The following is a 21757-nucleotide window of genomic DNA, read 5'->3' on the forward strand; positions in this document are numbered from 1 at the left end:
GGCTTCCTCTCAACATGACAAGCTAACAAGATCTCACAAAATGTGGCAATGAGTATCCGTTCAACATAGTTACACAGGGATCTCAACAACAATATATAGCATGAAAATCCAATGACATCTCACATAATGTGGCAATAATGATCCCTTGACATAATATCAAACAACGATCTCAAGAATAATACATCATCTCAGTAATAATGAATGTAAACATAACATGACTACTTCATGTACCTTCACTTTTGAAGATGGCCAAAATATGAAAAGGTTGAGCTACAAAAACTGACTACACCACTGAATTTATGACGTTCAGTAGTGTAAAATCGACTACCAATTCATCCAATTCTAACATTGTCAAATTCTGGGCCTTCGGGAATCTTTTAGATTCCCTATGATTCTCCAAAGATTCAGTTGCATGCAATGGCTAGAGATCTGTTGCTCATATCACAAATCTGATTATGTCAATACGATACTTGCGAAATTCTGAGACTTTTGAGTATAAAGTTGGTTGCATTCTGACTCTAGCGAATTTCAACCTCCAAGGGAATCTGAAGATTCTTCAAACATTTTGTTCTATTGGGCACCAAAAATTATGCTGCTCAGATGGTGAATCCGACTTCACCATTGTTCTCCCTACCAAAATCTGAGAAAAATGACTATAAACATGATAACATTTTGACTATGTAAAATTTTACCTCCCTTAAAAAATCTGCATGAGAATATTCTTGGAACCTGCCTCAATTTCCATGCCCAAGGCAGACCCCTCTATGTTGCCACCAGTTTATCGCATGCCCCACCATTCCACTCCATTCTTCATTTGGTCATTTCCCTCCTTTTGTGCAAAGGATTGAAAACGGGTTAAGTACTTAGGCGCCGACGAAATTAACAAACCTATGGTTGTTGGCCTAGCGGCTAAGTCTGGTGGATGGGTAATGAGGGGTCAGAGATCAGATCCCTCCTCTTCCAAAATCAACTTGTATATCTTTTGGTTTTGGCGTTAACATAATTTCAGAGTTTGGTTAACATATCTTTTAACCAACCTTATATTAATAACCTTCGACGGTTTGTAATATGATGGTGATTTTTAATATCATACCTTATAAAAATACCCCGTTCATTCATTTTGTTCGTTATGGTGTTATAACCATATTACTTCAAAATATTTTGTTTTAATATGGAATATTTTAATATAAAGTTTGTTTAATGGTATTTATTATATGGTTTTAATAATAATATTGTAATACTTTTTAAATGATTTGTTATGAAAATTTAATATTATTGATATGTTTTTGTATTCAAGCTTTTGTGATCCATAATGAATTAAGTTGATGATGAACCACATTTTGTATATGCACAAATTCCATATACAAAAATTGCGCATGTACGGAAATTGTGCATATACGCAATATATGCACATATTTTTCGTATATGCGCAAATTCCGTATATGCACATATCTTCCGTATATGCGCAACTTCCGCATATTCGCATATCTTCTGTATATGCGTAAATTTTTTATATGTGCATATCTTCCGTGTATGCACGTCTTTTATATATGTGCATCTATCGTATATGTGCAACTTCTATATACAAAAATTGTGCATATATGAAAATTGTGCATATACATATCTTCTGTATATGCGTAACTTTCTTATATATGCATATCTTCTATATATGTACATTTTTTATGGATGTGCATCTACCGTACATGTGCAGCTTCCATATATGGAAATTTTTCATATACGGAAATTGTGCATATACAGAAGATATGCTCATCTCTTTTGTATATGTGAAATTTTTCTATATGCACATATCTTCCAAGTATATGTGCAACTTCCGTATATACACATAACCTTCATGTATGTGAAACTTTAGTATTTATGCATCTTTTATATATGTAAAACTTCTGTATATGCACATATCTTCCGTATATGCGCAACTTCTGTATATTCACATATCTTCCGTATATACATGTATTTTATATATGTGAATCTATAGTATATGCACAACTTTCATACATTGAAATTGTATGTATACGGAAATGTGCACATATAAGAAAGTTATGTATATACGGAAGATATGCACATATCTTCCGTATATGCACAATTTCCGTATATGCGCAATTTCCATATACAGAAATTGCGCATATACGGAAATTGTGCATATACGGAAGATATGCGCATATCTTCTGTATATCCCTAACTTTCTTATATGTGCATATCTTCCGTATATGCACGTCGTTTATGTATCTGCATCGTATATGCGCAAATTCCATATACAGAAATTGCGCATATACAGAAATTATATATATACGAAAGATATGCGCATATCTTCCATCTATACATAATTTCTGTATATGCGCAATTTCTGTATATGGAATTTGCGCATATACGACGCAGATACATAAACGACGTGCATATACGAAAGATATGCACATATAAGAAAGTTAGGGATATATGGAAGATATTCGCGCATATCTTCCGTATATACATAACTTTCGTATATGGGCAAATTCCATACACAGAAATTACACATATCTGAAAATTGTGCATATACGCAATATATGCGCATATCATTTGTATATGCGCAACTTCCGTATATTGTATATGTGCATCTACCGTATATGCACATATCTTCCGTATATGTGCAACTTCCGTATATTCGCATATCTTCCGTATATGTGTAAATTTCTTATATGTGCATATCTTCCGTGTATGCACATCTTTTATATATGTGCATCTACCGTATATGCGTAACTTCCATATAAAAAAATTGCGCATATACAAAAATTGTGCATATACAGAAAATATGTGCATATCTTCCGTATATGCGTAACTTTCTTATATATGCATATCTTCCATATATGTACATCTTTTATGTGTGTGCCTCTACCGTACATGTGAAGCTTCCATATATGGAAATTTTTCATATACGAAAATTGTGCATATATGGAAGATATGCGCATATCTTTTGTATATGCGAAATTTTTCTATATGCACATATCTTCTAGGTATATGTACAACTTCCATATATACACAACCTCCATGTATGCGAAACTTTAGTATATATAACTTTTGTATATATGCATCTTTTGTATATGCAAAACTTTCGTATATGCACATATCTTCCGTATATACGCAACTTCTGTATATTCGTATATCTTCCGTATATGCATGTTTTTTATATATGTGAATCTACAATATATGCGCAACTTCTATATGCTAAAATTATACGTATACAGGAATGTGCACATATAAGAAAGTTATGTATATACGGAAGATATGCACATATCTTCCATATATGCAAAATTTCTGTATATGCGCAATTATGGAAATTTCGCATATACGGAAATTGTGCATATACAGAAGATATGCGCATATCTTTTGTATATCCATAACTTTCTTATATGTGTATATCTTCTATATATGCACGTCGTTTATGTATCTGCATCGTATATGCGCAAATTCCATATATGCAAATTGTGCATATACGGAAGATTTGCGCATATTTTATGTATATGCACGTCGTTTATGTATATGCATCGTATATGCACAAATTCCATATACAGAAATTGCGCATATACGGAAATTGTTCATATACGGAAGATATGCACATATCTTTTGTATATGTGAAATTTTTCTATATGCACATATCTTCCAGGTATATGTGCAACTTCCGTATATACACATAACCTCCATGTATGTGAAACTTTAGTATATATAACTTTTGCATATATGTATCTTTTGTATATGTGCAACTTCAGTATATTCACATATCTTTCGTATATGCGCAACTTTTGTATATTCGCATATTTTCCGTATATGCATGTATTTTATATATGTGAATCTACAGTATATGCGCAACTTCCATATACTGAAATTGCACGTATACGGAAATGTGCATATATAAGAAAGTTATGTATATACGGAAGATATGCACATATCTTTCGTATATACACAATTTCCGTATATGCGCAATTTCTGTATATGGAAATTGTGCATACAAAAATTGCGCATATACAGAAATTGTGCATATACAAAAGATATGCTCATATCTTCCGTATATCCCTAACTTTTTTATATATGCATATCTTCTGTATATGTATATCGTTTATGTATCTGCATCGTATATGCGCAAATTCCATATACATAAATTACGCATATACGAAAGATATGCGTAAATTGTGCATATACGGAAAATATGCGCATATCTTCCGTATATGCACAATTTCCGTATATGCGTAATTTCTGTATATGGAATTTGTGCATATACGATGCAGATACATAAACGACGTGCATATACAGAAGATATGTACACATAGGAAAGTTAGGGATATACGGAAGATATTCGCGCGTATCTTCTGTATATACATAACTTTTGTATATGCACAAACTCCATATACAGAAATTACGCATATACGGAAATTGTGCATATACGCAATATATGCGCATATCATTTGTATATGTGCAACTTCCGTATATTGTATATGTGCATCTACCGTATGTGCGCAACTTCCGTATATACACATATCTTTTGTATATACGCAACTTCCGTATATGCGCATATCTTCCGTATATGCGTAAATTTCTTATATGTGCATATCTTCCATGTATGCATGTCTTTTATATATGTGCATCTACCGTATATGCGCAATTTCCATATACAAAAATTGCGCATATACAGAAATTGTGCATATACGAAAGATATGTGCATATCTTCCGTATATGCGTAACTTTCTTATATATGCATATCTTCCATATATGTACATCTTTTATGTATGTGCATCTATTTTACATGTGCAACTTCCATATATGGAAATTTTTCATATACGAAAATTGTGCATATACGAAAGATATGTGCATCTCATTTGTATATGCGAAAATTTTCTATATGCACATATCTTCCAGGTATATGTGCAACTTTCGTATATACACATAACCTCCATTTATGTGAAACTTTAGTATATATACATCTTTTGTATATGCGCAACTTTTGTATATGCACATATCTTCCGTATATGCGCAACTTCTGTATATTCGCATATCTTCCATATATGCGTAAATTTCTTATATGTGCATATTTTTTGTGTTTGCACATCTTTTATATATGTGCATCTACCGTATATGCGCAACTTCTATATACAAAAATTGCGCATATACAGAAATTGTGTATATGCGGAAGATATGTGCATATCTTACGTATATGCGTACATTTCTTATATATGCATATCTTCCATATATGTACGTCTTTTATGTATGTGCATCTACCGTACATGTGCAACTTCCATATATGGAAATTTTTCATATACGGAAATTGTTCATATACGGAAGATATGCGCATATCTTTTGTATGATAGAAAAATGGGTGTATTTGAGGCCCAACAGGTCAAATAGCCCTCCAATAGGCCAACTTGATCTCGCTCTTGGGCTGACTTAGACACGTAGAAAAACTTACAATACTAAAAGAGCACAAAACCACTGAATTTCTGACTCGTGAATCCATGAAATTTTCTCCTCTACATTTCATTCATTCACTGGAAAAAGTCTTCAAAAATACAGTGCACAAAGTCTTATCCTCTAATCCGAAACAACAACCTTCTTACAATTTTTTTTTATATCTTTATACATCATCAAATGTTTGATATCCTATTCGAGGAAGTCGAATTCATTGACCAAAACCAACTTTCAATTAAATACATTCAAAAACTAGTGCATATACTGAAAAATAGGAACAATTTTCCTAATAACCAATACAAGCCTAAAACATCATTAACTTGAAATATTGTCCAATAATAATTAAACACACACCCTAAGATCATTTTTCCACTTATTTACATAATCTAAACCACTACTAGAGATCAAAAATTCGAAATCTGAACTAAGAAGAGTTGGTTATCTAGATTCACAATGTATTAAGCAGACTCACAACGCATTGAGGTGGCTTCCATGCTTTGTATGGTTGTCGCCCCTGTCTATCAAAAAGAAGAAAATGGGTATGTTCCAAATATCCTTGTGAGGGTAATTGTCCTCCTGAACCAAATTCAAAATTCATGTAGACACCCCTTTGACCTATACTCCATTTTCGCAACATGCAAGTCTATTTTCGCAACACCTCCAAAATTGAAACATATGGCGACTTTCCCTTAATATGAAATTTTGGAAAAACAAAAATGAGTGTTGGAATCTTCATAAAACTCCCTTGTGATAGCAAAAACCTTTAAAATCGCTATCCCACACTTGTCAAAATTTGTATATGGAAAGCGCAACAAGCCCTTCGTTGCAGTTTTGCAACTGTCATCAAAATTTTACCGTTTTTATCTCCTAAACCAAAAAAAAAGGTTTCAAAGTTGGGCCGAGGTTCCCTGCTGGAGATCCACCTTAGCACTAGCCTCTGTAAGTAATTCCAACTTCCCTCTCTTCCTCTTCCTTCCAGCTTCTTTGACTTCAGCGAGATTTGTTTTTACCAACCTAAGTCTTCTTTTGAGGACTAAGTTTTGTACATATAAATCCTTTACTTGCCTATGCAGAGGCAAGTTACACTTCATTTATACTTAGCTTTGTCAAGTATAGGTAAAACAACCTCTACCTCTCTAAATAAGGCCCACTTTTCCCTATGATCATTCTCTACAAGTTGACCCACTTGATATTGTATCCCTTCAAGTTGTTCTCATAGCTTCTCAAATTTCCTTTGTTCATAAAAAACCATAGGCTAAACTATCTCCTTTTCGTGCATATGTCTCTTAGTAGCAGACCTAGTCCTATGTCTTCTAGAATTCTCAACTGGCTCCTTCAGCTCCTTGACATCAATTACCATTTTACCTTTTCCTTTGGCAACATGTGCCAATGTTTCCTTTGGTTGTTCTTCTCTTCTAGGCTAGATAGTCTCTTGAGACACTTTCTGCCTGAGCTCCCTATTCTCATGCTGTAAATAATCTATTGTCACATGGGCCTTGTCCAACTGATCTTGTAACTCCCCAATTTTATGGTCCTTCTCATCAATTTCCACTTCTCTTTGTGTGCTCTCTGATTCCATGACTTGAATTGGTGATGATGGAGGAACCACAGGTACTCTCTTAGCTACAACTCTAGTTCTTGGCACCCTTACCACCCTTTCTACCTAAGGGGATGTCACCTTCTCTAGCTCAGGGAAAAATTATAGCTTCTTAGCACTTTTCTTACCAACCAAATTTCTTTTAGTCAGAGGTTTCTTGACTGAGCTTACTGCTGCAAGTGAAGCTTCTTTAATTAGAAATGAGGTCGTGTCTTTCTTAGTCCTTTGACTGTTCGAAGATTGGGCTGCCCATCCTGAAGAAACCAAGAAATCATGCCATGATTGCTCTTTCTTCTCAAGCTCCTTCATTACCAACAATTTAGTTAATGAGAAATGGAACAAACTGGCCTCAAATTGACTTCCTTTATTTTGAACCCTATCAACCATTTTACATAAACTCCTAAATAGATAATAGGGAATATTCAAAAGTTTCTTGCCAGTGAAATGCATTAGGATCCTAATGTGATAGTGATACACCATGCTTGTTCAAAATCCATCCTAATGGATGGATCTGCATTAATGGTTGTGATATCATGTGGTTCAAAACTCAAAATATCTCCCCCTTTTTGGTTTTTGTTTTCTGATGTTGTCATGGTTTCACTTTTCCAGAAATGGATAGTTTGAGTTTATGAACAAATTTCTTAAGAAATAATAGAGGCGCTATGGCTTTTAAATCTTATGACAATATCTTTCAAACATAATTCAACAAATTTACCAAGAAACACAACCCAAAACTTCCTCATGAAAACCCTATAGGGCCCATAATTTCGTAGTTGTTGGCAAAAGATAAAACTAGGGATAGTCACAGTGCACAAATCAGAAACGCAAAGCTAGAACATGCGACCTCTAAACACTCTTTGAGCATAATTTTTTTAAGGGAAAAAAACTTTGTTAGAGTCTTTAAACTGAGGCAACTATTTTCATGCAGAGTCTATCACAATGAAAAGGAAAATTGGCAACGATAAAGAAGGAAAATGTTTCATTGTGTGGATTCGCAACAAGTTAGGATGAAAGTGCAGCACCGAGAAAGAAAATATGCATCGAAATGTAGAAAAGAAGTGACAACAATTTTGTTCCTTTTGCAAGCTCTAGATGGTTTGCACTAGATTTTAAATGCAATCTTAGAGTTCTATCATGACTGAAAGACAAAAATAAAACCGAATTTTCACCTGTGAGAGGATTTGGATCGTCGAGCTGCGAGAAATTGAACCTTGTGTGGATTTGCAGCACCCCTCCCTCCCTTTCGCAGCAAAAAAACTAGACCTCTTGAGCTTTCTGATGTCGATAAGTAAAAGCTGAGCGCTAAGAGATAATAATGCAGGTTCAAATGATCACTCTGAATGGCTTGGAGCGAGGGTGATCGTGTTAATTATGATTTAGGGAGAAACATCATGAATGTGCAACGTTTTTCCTGGATTCGCAGCACATTGGGAATTTAAATCACTTTCCTCTGACCGTTATCCTTTGCTGAGATCACATGATATTCTTTTGAATGACATCCAAACTGATGTAAGGATGCCTCCAAAACTTTGGTCATGATCATTTCATTATTTCTTTGATGAAGACACTATTACCAAACTAAGGTGGCCTACTAACTCTGACTTAAGATGGGACTAAACCACTCACACTAACTAAAGACTTGTGACATGATTTTTGTACCTTTTTACAAGTGACCAAAGACCTTTCATGATTTCCCTTTGTAAGGAGAAACATAATTTTAGACATTGACCTCTTAATCAAAATGACAAGCCTTACATAATACCTAATCTAGACCTAGACCTTTTAAACAATAATAATCAGTTGATTCATGACTAATATTTACAATTTTGACCTTAGATACATTGCAAGACTAAAAAGACTCAGATTCCTAAATATAAGAACCTAACAAATGAGAAAAGACCATCTCTAATTCTAAAACATTACTCTTTATTATTATTAATATAAGCTTTATTATTCAGGAGTTGATACACCAATGTGAATGCATTTTTATGAATTGTTTCATATTATAGAGTTTTTAATAGTCTAAAGTTTATACAATTTTTCTAGTAATGCTTTACCGAGCCAAGAGGGCCCCTTGTGTAAGGAATGTGTTTCCTATTCTTTGTTACGAATTAATTTTAATTTCATATGAGTGAATGTGTGTTAGTTTAATTCCTTTAATTTCATGTTGTTTACAATTTGCATGTGCATGCACAATAAATACTATTAGCATGAATTGTTAAATCAATTAAAGAATTATTTGACTTGATTACAGAACCTATGAATAATTGAATTACTGATTAGAATGATTATGTAATTATCTTACGATAAGAAACCTTTATAGGATGATGATTTAAAATCATTTAAAACTAGTAATGCATTGATTTTTTTAAATTGCATGTGTTATCCATCATTAAACTATATTTCTTTACTTAGTGATAGATATTTTGCAAAGTGATTTTCAGTAGGTAAGTGAGAAACTAGGTCATCATATATTATGCATTATACTTCATAAGTCTACAAAATCATATTGATAATTTAAATGTAACATAATTATCAAACAATAGAATTGACTGACATATGATACTTCCATATGTAATCATTACTTGAAATTATGGTGTTGAAAATACAAAGCGATTGAGAAGCTTTTCCCATTTGTAGTTGATCAAGTTATGGGTGCTACAATAACTAAGCAACGTTGCTACCTTTTTCTTTTGATATATCCTTCTATATTTAGGATTTTGTGGAGTACTAATGCTAGCCAATGCATGACAAGAAGCTATTGGAGCAGTCTCTTCTCTAAATCTTATGACTATTCAAATCCTTGATTCTCTTCCTCTTTATGGTCTGTGTAGAATAATTTCCTCCTATTGCATTTATTCCGATTACTGTACCTATTGTCATAATTGAAACATAATCATTGTTCTCTTCTCTTATCTATTTTCTGAGGTGTTAAGCTAAGTGGGCTTGATTGTGGGGAAAACTCCACAGTTAAGCGCACTTGAGCCAGAGGTGATCTGTGATGGGTGACCTCCCGGGTAGTCCTGGTTACCGGGTGCAAGCCCCGGAAGTGATGATTGACGCTATGTGATTTATTTCACTAGTTTCAATCCCACTTTTTCACCCCTGTGAGCATCACCCAATGCAATGATTTCTAAGTGGACTATTCAAAAATCATGAGAAATTAGTCAGTTACGACTACCTCTCATGGAAATGGTCATACATGAATGATTTACTTAACGCAGTTGAATCCCAAAAACTGATATATAATATATTAATGCACCCGATGCAATGATTGCTAAGTGGACTATTCAAAAATCATGAGAAATTAGTCAATTACGACTACCTCTCATGGAAATGGTCATACATGAATGACTTAACGCAGTTGAATCCAAAAAACTGATATCTAATATAATAATGCACCCGATGCAATGATTGTTAAGTGGATTATTCAAAAATCATGAGAATATCTAATATAATAATGCATCTGATGCAATGATTGCTAAGTGGACTATTCGAAAATCATGAGAATATCTAATATAATAATGCACCCGATGCAATGATTGCTAAGTGGACTATTCAAAAATCATGAGAAATTAGTCAGTTACGACTACCTCTCATGGAAATGGTCATACATGAATGACTTACTTAATTCAGTTGATTCCCAAAAAGTGATATCTAATATAATAATGCACTGCGAAAACCCCTTAATACTAAATTAAAAGATTATATATCTTAGGTCTGGTTCTTCTTTTTATTTTAATCTCTAGTGTCATTTATTATTTTCTGTAATTTAATATGATAGAGATATTATAATGTAATATTTAATATCTTCAATTACATAAAAATAAAAATAAATAAAAATAAAAAAATTAATATAATATATTGTAAACATTTAATTAGATCAAAATAAAATAATAAAATAAAAATAACCCTATAAAAATAAAAGGGGTCGTCTAACTTATAAAATGAATTTTTTTTTATATTTTTTTGGTTAAGTGATTTTCTTTAAAAACTTGAGTTTAAGTTGTTTTATCTGTAGAATTCCAGTGACCCAAAGGGTTTTTAGGGGTGCTAAATCCAAACTTATTTTAGAGTGAAAAAACAATGTGTAATTTTTTATTGTTTAAATTGCATTTTTGAATGTTATATAGATTACATAACATGTGTATTAAGTCATTTCATCACCCCACATTGAATTGGGTTTTTTGTTAATAATATATTTTGAAGTATACTTCAATATTATTTCATATTAAAATATTTTATTCATAACTTATATTCGATATTTGATTCTATACAACATTAAAATATTTCCGTTTAACATTTTTTATCTCTATATAGATATATATGAAATTGATATCACACATTAAAATATTTTTGAAAAGTAGAAGGTTTAGACATCTTATTAACATATTTAGTTTTTTTACTTCAAATTACTTTACATGAAATTATATTAGGTCATATGCACAACTAATTAAATGTGAATAACAAATTTTCTTTTTCTTTTTTATTATAGCCAAAAGTGCTTTTTATTTAGTAAATATTTTATTTTGACGGACATACTTACACATCACTTTCACACTGGGTTGTAGAATAATAAAAATGACCTATGGCATTGGTCCATGGTATTGACCCATGGTATTCATGTGGAATGTTACCTATTTAAAAGTGGAAATTAAACCAATCTAGATCCATCTTAACGTCGGATCTACCAAGCACCAAAAATAACAAAATCTCTTAATTGTTTATCTAACACTTCATATTATGACAATGATCTAGAATAATTATATAATTAAATTAATATTTGTTATTATTTTTTAAGATTATATTATTTATATTCATTTTTATTATTTTTATAATTTTATGTATTTTGTATATAGAAGGAATTATATATTAAAAAATTAAACATTTTATAAATTTGCATATAATCTATTTTCAAAAATTTAAAACAAACATATTTAACTTATATGACTAAATATTAATGGAATGAATTATTTATCATGATTTATGTTCACGAAATTAATTATTTATCATAAATAAAGTTTATAATTTTTTGGGTTACCTTTATTTTCATTATAGAGTTTAGAGCAAAATCCATTATTTGATTTTGTTTTTATTCATTAGATTTCCAAAATATTCTAAAATTTGCAATCAAATTACACTTAAAAACTAATAGCTTGTAAAATCAACACTCTCTGAACTGAGAGACCAGCTTTGCCTCTCCATTTGAAAAATAGTCTTTTTCCACCTTAATATTCGTGGCAAGAGTTTAAACTATAATCACTATTTCCTAAACATTAATGAATATTTTTTTTATCAATTTTAATTAAATAAAATTTATAACGATTTTCCAATTACATTAATAATTCTTGCTTCATTTATTTATTTTCAAATTTTAAATACAAAATATATTATTATTTTCTTCTCACATTCTATTTATAAATAATCTTTATATAATAATTCCAAAATACACTACTCTTAAAACTTCAAAACACCTTCCGAACATCGTTATAACGCCAGAGCTTTCAAAACATATTACTTTTAAGCTTCTTCTTAACATTTTTCACAGCTTTTTAGATGTTATAGGAGCTGTTTCAAATGGAGAGGTAGACCTAGGAGGCAGCAGCAAACAGAGGATGTACGTTTTAAACCCTTGCCACGGACATTGAGGTGGAAGAAGGGTACAGGAAGACTATTTATCTGTAACCTAACTCTGTAAATCATTTTCTTTCCATTAATATAGTTCTGAAGCCCTTTTTTCAAACTCAAAAGTTTTCCAATTATAATTCTGTGTTTAAATTATGGTGTATATTCATTTATTTTACTGTTAGGTTTCTGCTCATGCACAGTGGGTTTTCATTTTGGAGCATTTTCGTTTTTGATCCAGTGTGTTTTAATATAATATATGATGAGTGTAGTTTAGCGGAATATAGTAAAGATATCGTTGTAAGGTAATGTATCGTAAATATTTAATAGGTTAAAATAAAATAAAAATAATCTTATATTAAAATAAAAATTCAATATTTATGGTTATTTTGATTTTATTTTTACTTATATTTCGTGATATGTATATGGATATATAAATAGACATCTAATTCTCTAGTAGATAATCTTATTTTTTTACTCTACAGACTTTACATGCATTTATTTTAGCTAAATGTGTATCTCACAGAAAACTCTTGTTTTGAGATTTTCATGTATACACAGAGTTTTGTGTGCCTATACAAAATCTAATTATTTTCATTTTTAATGAATATAAATTATGGTTTTTTTCTCAGTCAAAATAAAAATAAAAATAAAAAATCTATGTTATTATTTTATTTTTATTAAATTTTGTTGGCTAGTTAAGGTAAACTGCTTGGTCAAGTTACTCATCAGTTTCAAGTTTACGAGAATCCATAGTATTGACCCATGGTATTCATGTGGAATATAGCCTATTTAAAGGGGGAATTAAACTAGCTTAGATCCATCTTAATTCAGGATCTTCCAAACCCAGAGAGGGGTCAAATCTCCTTGCATTTCAAACGATTTGATCCATCTTGGTGTTTTGGGTGGTTCTCATAAACTTGACTCAGTGAAGTTACCAGCGATTTTCAGGCTCCAGTTTGATGATAACTCATAATTTTGCCCATAATATTCATGTGAAATTTAGCTTTTTTAAAAGCTTAAAGATTCAAAGTAAATTGATCCGGGTGACCAGTGAGATCCCCATAAAAATGTTATTAGACACCTCCACTTCTCTGTGTTTTGTGATCCTAAAATTATATATTTAATCACTGTTGTACATGTAATGTTTTTTTCTGTGTTTTGTGATACTAAAATTATATATTTAATCACTATTGTACATGTAATGTTTTTTTCTGTTTTGTGATCTTAAAATTATATATTTAATCACTGTTGTACATGTAATGTTTTTTTCTATTTTCTAAATGTATGTTTTGTTTTGAAATTCACATTAATTCTTTTGAAATAAAGTATGAAAACAACTATTTTCAAGAATTCTACCATTCTCTAAAACTTGCTTCAAAATAATCTATATGTAAAGACCTTAATAGGAATTGTGGGTGTAACAGCTTTTATTGACGAAGATAATGTCACAGGATTCTTGAGAGAAAACACACCATTTTGCCTTCGGTTGTATTCTGAGTATCATTCACTTTGGGCATTGTCTTGCTTTCTGGAATCTGTTAAAACCACTGAAGCAAATTTTCGTTCTCATTGGTTAAAACATATCAAATATGCCCACTGATCTTTGCAAGGAGAAAGTTTTATTGTATAAGGGGCAAGTTCTTATAAACAAGTATACAGGATGATGTACAAGAGTGATCAAGTTCTTGGAAACGCTCATTCGGGAATGATTGCAGGGGTTGGTGGTAACAGAATGATTGGGGAAAGCGAACCACAGAGATAGTCTAGTCATCTATGGCTGGATCTATATCTGCTAGGAAATGTTGCTTGCTCTGGCTACCCAAACGCAGTTGAGGAAAAAATGAGGATCATAATTGTGGGACGGATTACTCATGAGGGAAGAGTTTGAAGATCAGATAAGGATTCTTTGGAAGAAACACAGTGCTCTATCATTAGAATTTTCAGGTCGATAAACCTCAGGCATTGTTACCCTTAGGTATATCTATCTTATCTTTGGTAGTGAGTGGGAATTGAACATAAAACTTTTAACATTCACATAACTTTACATATTAGGGTCCTATGATTATTTGGCTGCTAAGTCTACCAAGTCTATTAAGGCATATATATTTTACCACTCTCATTCTGAACCTATGACTTTTAGAGAAAAAACTAAGCAACATGCTCTTTATCATTAAACCCACTGCTCTGATACAAATTTTGCCAAATTTTGGTGTTTGAGAAGACAAATCATGCCATTGGCAAATTTTTAGTTTTTAAATGCTGGTGAATCCAAGGAGTTTCTGGTATGTCAAACAATGTGGGAATCCAAACCAGATTTACAAGCATGTCATGACATCCGTCCATTTGTAATTTCTTGAAAAAAAAAATCCGAAAACTACCGTGAATCAAATATTAAAAATAATCAGTCCACTTATACAGAAATTTATGTATCACAAACAGTAACCATTTTTCATTTTCTTTGAAAAGAAATCAAGCATGGCTGTAACACAGTCACCTTGAAAACAATGGCACTTTTTCGCACCTCCCACAAATTTTTGGAGGGAAAACATCAACATAATCTTTAAAGAGATAAAGTATCAGGTAGCAATCTTCCGTCCCCTGCCATAATTCTGCGATCCGAGAAAGTTGAAAATACATTAAAGAGATGAAGTACCAGGTAGCAATCTTCCGTCCTCTGCCAGAATGCTGCGATCCAATAAAGTTGAACTTTGATCAATTTTTTGAGAATCTGGGTCAGCTCAAAGTGCGGCATTCTGGGTGAAGTTCCAACCTCAGACTTGAATCATGAAGATTCACTCACACAAAAACTCTACACTGATTTGAATCTCTTGAACCTGAGCTGTTTCCATGGTAATGCCCTGTCTGAAGAACTTAACAGCAGCGCAACAGATAACAAGAACATTAAAAAACAATTGATAACCTGTATATATTTTCAAAAATTTTGAAATGTTCACTGTAATTCATAGTCTCACCGCCCCAGTATTAATTCCTTGTATAGATCTTTTCAGTGCAGCAGCCGCAATTGCAGGAAGAATGAACGCTTTTGGCAAAAATTGTTACCGCCTTTTTGAGCGACGCGGCGAATTGTTCGCCAATGGAAGAAAATATCTCCCTTTTGATGTTTCCGGGCTTTGGGGAAGCCTAGACATCCTTCTTTGGGCTTTGCCAGTGCCAGTGCCAGACTCTGCCATTAGCACACTGTAAGAATCTCCAGCTAGTTTGTTCTCTAGTATCCGTATTCACAGTTTGCTCCTAACCAATGCTAGGAAAGCCCTAGCAAAGCACCAGAACTCTGATAAACAGCAGCAGCAAAGTAGAAGCTCATGATACCAATAACTGCCGGCCAGTGGTCTGCGTGTTTAGACCACCTAGAGAGATTGGACAGTGCGAAGAGAGCAGCCTTCCACTCATCGATTTCTTGCGGGCCGTATTCCCCACGGCTCTCATGCCCCTGGAATGCTTCAGCAAATGGACCACCATGAGATTGATCCGCCGGGTGCGCAACTTGAGAAGGACTGACATTGTAAAACAGAGGGACGGCTATGGCCGACCGCTTCTTCTCCTTTTTCCTGTACATTGCGTGCGATAAGAGAGACTTCTCTGAGGCACGATGCAGATTCTGCGTAATTGGTGGATCGAACAGGGCGCTATATTTCAAAATTTCACTGTCCCGCGCTTAATTTGAAAACACGGTGTGCTATGGCATGGATGAATGGCGCTTAATTTGAAAACATGGCGTGCTATGGTGTGGATTAACAGCATCATGCATGGTATGCCTATCTATCATGATATGTATCATGACTATACCGGAAAACAGGCCCAAACATCCCGTTGGAATGTGAGTGACGGGCATTACCCGATGTCAGAAACCGTCTCCCAAAAGTGAGTGTCGGACATTACCCGATGTCACAACCCGTCTCCCAAAACTGTCCTCACTGTCTTTAGAGTCTCTTAAGGTGCATTAATGGATCTATATAGTTGGAAATAGCTCTTGCCCATCAAAATCGGCATGATATTCCCAAAATCATAGTCACACCATAGATTTGCAGACTCCAAACAAAAAAGGATAAATAATTCATGACCATTTATTATAAAAATAAAAGCACTGTCACCTATCCCATCCACACCTACGCCATCTTTTATTCCGTGCTGAGCTGGAGCTATGGCGAAGATTATAAATCGATATCGGGATCATGAATTGTACATTCTTATCTGATTAGTACAATCTATCGGAAACTGGCCAGAGCATTCATTTCATCTTGCTTTTAAGCAAGCATCATGGTTGTTTGGATAGGGTTAATGGAGTAGTCTACCTAGGCGGTAGAATGGCCCGTTTTCCGTCATCGGCTGGAAAATCTTCCGGCTCCGGCCACCGGGAATGTCTCCGCCCTCCGCCACCCTCCCCTGGCAATCCTGACATTCCCTGCCAGGGCCTGACAAAAAATCGGATTCGGATCGCAGGGAATGGGGCCTGACATCCCCTGACAGAGTACTCCGATTGGGGACGAGCTATTGTAGCCGCGAAGTATTGTTTTGGGGAGCTCCTTATTCCGGTTCCAATTCGAATTGTCACCCGCGCGCTGCAATGCATAATCGCTCTCCGACTTGCGTTGTCTCGAGCATGAAGGCTCTGTATTTCCATTCTGTTACAAAAGGGGAAAATGAAAAACGCACACGCCATTATTAAAGATTCCCACGACTTTGGGCTGAGTTTTCTGGATTTGACCGCCTTTATATAGCGATCCCGGTTTATCCGATATACAGATCGATGGGTTGCTGGGTTTACAGTACTCATTCTCACAGTGCTTCTGATAAATTTATCAAAATTCCAAATATGGGGAGCTGCATTTCTTCAAATGCCATCTCTTCTGTGCCAGCAACTACTGCAAAGCTCATATTGATGGACGGGAGCATCCTGGAGTTTTCTGAAATGGTGAGAAGCGAAGAGATTCTGCAAGAATATCCGGGTCACTTTATCTGTGATTCAGACAGTCTTTATGCCGGTCGAAACATCTCCCAGGTTCTGTGTCACGATGATAGATTGCAGATTGGGAAGCTCTACTTTCTTCTTCCTCAGCGGAAATTGCAGTTTGTGTTAACAGACTCCAACATGGCTTCTCTTCTTTTCAAGATTAGCACTGCTTGGGAGTCAGCGTAGAAGAAGAGGCAGAGCAAAAGATTATCGCGGGCGTGGGTTCGTTAAAGCCCAAGCTCAAGTGCAGCCCTTTTTCAATATTCAGAGCCAAGATGAAAGTGAAACAGAGTACGACTCTTCTTTTGTTTGTTGTTTGTCCAGGGCCCCTAATAATCCAGTTTCAACAAATAGAGGGCGACTCCATTTTCAACCCATGTTGGAGACTATTGTGGAGACTGTGTGATCGATGGTGGTAGTGATTTTCATGTAACAAATATGTATAAATCAAGAAACAAAGAATTTTTTGAACTTGCTCTGGTTAATAGGATTTGGAAATATTTTTGGAATTTGCAATCCAGTTAAATTGGAAATATTTTTGGAATCGATGGTGAGAGTGATTTTCATGTAACAAATATGTATAAATCAAGAAACAGAGAATTTTTTGAACTTGGTTCTTTTTGAACTTGTTCTGGTTAATAGGATTTGGAAATATTTTTGGAATTTGCAATCCAGTTAAATTGGAAATATTTTTGGAATTTACAATTGAGCTAAAGACATCTTTAAATCTGTCCAAATAATCTGTCATGTTGTCTTTAAATTTGTCCAATTAATCTGTCATAGATTCAGATGATTAAATGTGGCTGAAATGTTTTCTTTTCAAAATGGGCATTAGATATAAAGTTGATAAGAAAGCCAAGGCAATGAGAATGGTGAAATTTAACTGGCAAATTTGTTGTCACAGGACGATTTGCAGGTCAAATACAGCTAAATTTTTTCTCACTATCAACAAAATGCCAAAAGCCAACCCCTATTACATTGAAAATGATCAACTTTACAGAGAAATAAAGCTACTAGCTTTAAGGAATTAAGTCCTAACAATAAACTAAAAATAAAACAATCTCTGGCATGTTACAGGAAATCTGGAAATGATGAAATGGAATGCTTCAAATCTGAATTAGATCCACAGTTGATTGCTGACCCAATGCCTTGAAATCTGATATATACTCCACAGTTGCTGATTCTTCTCCATAAAATCTGAGACATGAAGCTATTCCCTGAAAATCTGTCAGATATCCTTTAAACAACGCAAATTTTGCCACCTTTCTGTTGTCACACAACACCTTTTTCTTTTACCAGGAGGAGTATTCTCCCTTGAGGAAGAGTAACTCAAATTAAATCTCGAGCATTTTGCTTGTCTTCAACATCAGGTGGTTTTGAAACATGAACTACAAAATGAGTGCCCAAAGGAGCAAATTCAAAATACATAGAGGCGCCACTGGTTTGTGTGTCTAGCTTTCGACTGCTCCCCTCTGGCTCACATAGCTTTGCTTTTCACTTAATACATTCCAAAACAATGTTGGTTCATTCCAACAGAATGGAAATACAGAGCCTTCATGCTCGAGACAACCCGGGTCGGAGAGCGATTATGCATTGCAGCGCGCGGGTGACAATTCGAATTGGAACCGGAATAAGGAGCTCCCCGGAACAATACTCCGCGGCTGCAATAGCTCGTCCCCGATCGGAGTAGTCTGTCAGGGGATGACAGGCCCCATTCCCTGCGATCCAAATCTGATTTTTTGTCAGGCCCTGGCAGGGAATGTCAGGATTGCCAGGGGAGGGTGGCGAAGAAGGAGGGTGGTGGAGCCAGGGGAGGGTGGCGGAGGGCGGAGACATTCCCGGTGGCCGGAGCCGGACGATTTTCCGGCCGGTGACGGAAAATGGGCCATTCTACGGCCTAGGTAGACTACTCCCTCAACAACATCCCCATCGGTCCAGAGTGAGCTGCTTTTGATGGTAAATATAACTTTCGTGCCCATAAGTCTCCTTGGAGGCAATGCTCCAAGAGCCCATTGTGTTGCACCATATGTCACTGCATACCACCAAGTATCCCTGTACTCAATGTGATGTGAGTTATTCCTCCTACTCCACAACGTAATCCAGCACACTACAACACACCACAATCCACCTCCATGTCCACATGCCAACCACTGCTCAATGTTGGATGATCCTACGCATCCCTGGGTGTCATGGCCTAAAGTTGTGATAGTACACTTCGACCTGCACTTGATTGACATCATCATCTCTATAGTCACATCACCAGGTCCTCCAATGAATGGATCTCCATAATCTCAGATAAGTGGATCTCCCCTCTTGATCCTCCCTAAGAGATTTAACATGAGAATCTCCCTATGTACCTGTCGGGGTGTCCCTAGGATGCTTCTCCTCGGCGACCATTGTGCCCCATATATAAATGGGTAATCCTCCTCTCCATAAAAGGAACTACCTAGTGGCTTATCAATGCCACCACCTCTAAAAACCTCCTGGCAAGGTACACTACTCATCCTATGCCCCCACACATGGCCAACATGCTAAGACAACTCATGGATTCTTCCTGCCCCTTTGTTAGCTCAACCTGTAATAAGTGTTGCCAAAAACTCTGGTGGGAATATGAAAATGGGGGTGATTCCAATCATTGGATCCACCATTGTGCTACTACCCTAACTGACCCAATCCATGGATAGGTGGGGAGTTCCACCTGGGTCCCAATGATGATTCAACCTTCGAGCACCTCTAGAAAACCACGACCCCTATTGAACTATGCTCCCGACCATGGATGTATCCAAAAAACTAGTCATCCCTATTAGGTACCAACTAAATAACTCATGCCACCCAACCCCATGAGAGGTATCAAATGTAAGGGTACCCAAATACATAGCAAGTTCATCATGTGAGTGTTATGCCTTGCACAACTCATGTCACCTCGTCTCACTAGCCTGATCAACATATGCAATCTGTCTATGTAACTTAGGCACTCTCCCTCCAATGTGCATAGCAAGCCTAACAATAATGCAAGCCCCATCTACGTAAGCCTAAAGAGCGCTGCTCAATGGAAGTGCTACAACCTTGCTAGCTTCCTATGAATCTATTTGCTCCATGTGGAGCCAGGGGAGGGTGGTGGAGGGCGAAGACATTCCCGGTGGCCGGAGCCGGACGATTTTCCGGCCGGTGACGGAAAACGGGCCATTCTACCGCCTAGGTAGACTACTCCGTTATTGAGCATCTAGGGACAAAAGTTTCAGTGGAGACAACCTCCGATTAGGTTATCAACAGATCCGAGGTGAAGGGAGGACCTCCGTAGGGTTACTCTTGAGTATCCCAACAAACACTTCGTCATACCCTTGGGGACTTACCAACCTATCATGCTCCGGTATTTCTTACAGTCGCAGGGCATTTGGTTGTTTCCCTTTGATGCTCTCAATACAAGCAATAGGACATGGGAGGCTCACCCTAGGCAGATGGATGAGACACAATGTGTCATGGGCAACAGGGAGACTCTCCAGTTAAGACATTTGGTGGGTGCGCAAGACGAAATATGCAGGCTTAGGGATGGCATGGTTTACTATCAAGGTAGCATATGTTCCACCCCTAGGCTCACACATGGGGGATGATTGTGAGGGATTTTCATGATGCACTTTCATCGACACAGCCCGAGGCATTATAAGATCATGAGGAGCAGTGGATGGTAGACCTCATCTACAGGCAGATGTTTGGACTCCAGGCAGTATTGAGGTGCACTTTCAGGAGGTAGGATCATAGATTTCACGATGGCATATGTCAGGCGCAGGGAAATTTTGAGTTCACATTGTTGATTCATGACATGCGGAGTCTATACATTGACTACATACATGGAGAAAAGATATGGAACATGAGGGTTCCAACAATAATCAGGACTATGTTGCAGCGAATCTTGTTATGGATCCAGGGATTCATTCAGCTGATAGGTCAATCCACTTTGTGAAGATCAGATACATGGCATAGGGTGATATAGGTCACCTTGGATTTAACATATGGGGGATCACTCAGAACTCCACTGTATGGCAAGGCAGATTTATCTTATTGTTTCTTAGGACTGATATTGGTAGTGGATGGGTAGAAATTGGCATCATGGA

The 21757-nt window shown here is 35.6% G+C and overlaps 1 pseudogene; it reads left to right on the forward strand.

Moving 5' to 3' along the window:
- The first annotated feature begins 17324 nt into the window (after positions 1 to 17324).
- Positions 17325 to 18051, forward strand: LOC149149173 (uncharacterized; annotated as a pseudogene).
- Positions 18052 to 21757: the final 3706 nt, after the last annotated feature.

The sequence above is a fragment of the Pinus tabuliformis genome, chromosome 9, assembly GCF_031772625.1.
Source record: "Pinus tabuliformis cultivar Carrire ecotype Pingquan chromosome 9, CPIR1, whole genome shotgun sequence".
Lineage (NCBI taxonomy): Eukaryota > Viridiplantae > Streptophyta > Pinopsida > Pinales > Pinaceae > Pinus > Pinus tabuliformis.